The following is a 650-nucleotide window of genomic DNA, read 5'->3' as shown; positions in this document are numbered from 1 at the left end:
GTGCAGGCCTATCACCATCTTGATGAGAACATCCAGCTTGCGGTGGACGCGCGAGGTACGCTCCTCCATATCCTCCACCCGCCGGCGCGTCTCCTCCTGCTCGTGTATAGGGGGCCGGCCGTGCGAGGGAGCGGGGTGGTTGCTGTCGGTGGCTGTGTGCTGTAGCAGGTGTGGTGCGTTGCCGTTGTGAGGAGGGGTTGACAGCGGCGCCGAGGGGCGCTTGGCCGTCATGGAGTGAAGCACGCGCCCGGCGACTAATTAAGCAACCAACCAACCAATTAAACCAACCGGTCAACCAACCGACCAACCAACCATTGATGAACCATCAATTCACTACTCAATCAATCAGGCATTTTACACGAACCCCCCTCCAGCAGCGGCTTGTCGCACTCCAGCCCTAAGCCACCAGTCAAAACGGTGAAATGTGACACAATCCGCCGGCGCCGCGCAGCTGCGACGCGCGGGTGCTCCGTCTGCCCGACGTGCGGCAGGGGGCGCCCCACGCACGCGCGCGTGCGGTCTCCCAATGCATCATGCGCGCCTGTGCGTTGAGCAGGTTCGTCTCCATGAGGCCTATGCCACTCCACAGGCTGTTGAGGTTGACCTCGTAAGTGCTGCAGGGGTGGGGGTGAAGATTGGGGCACCATGGG

Source organism: Monoraphidium neglectum (genome assembly GCF_000611645.1).
Source record: "Monoraphidium neglectum strain SAG 48.87 unplaced genomic scaffold scaffold04345, whole genome shotgun sequence".
In the NCBI taxonomy this organism is placed as follows: domain Eukaryota; kingdom Viridiplantae; phylum Chlorophyta; class Chlorophyceae; order Sphaeropleales; family Selenastraceae; genus Monoraphidium; species Monoraphidium neglectum.
Note: the sequence above shows the minus strand (reverse complement) of the source record.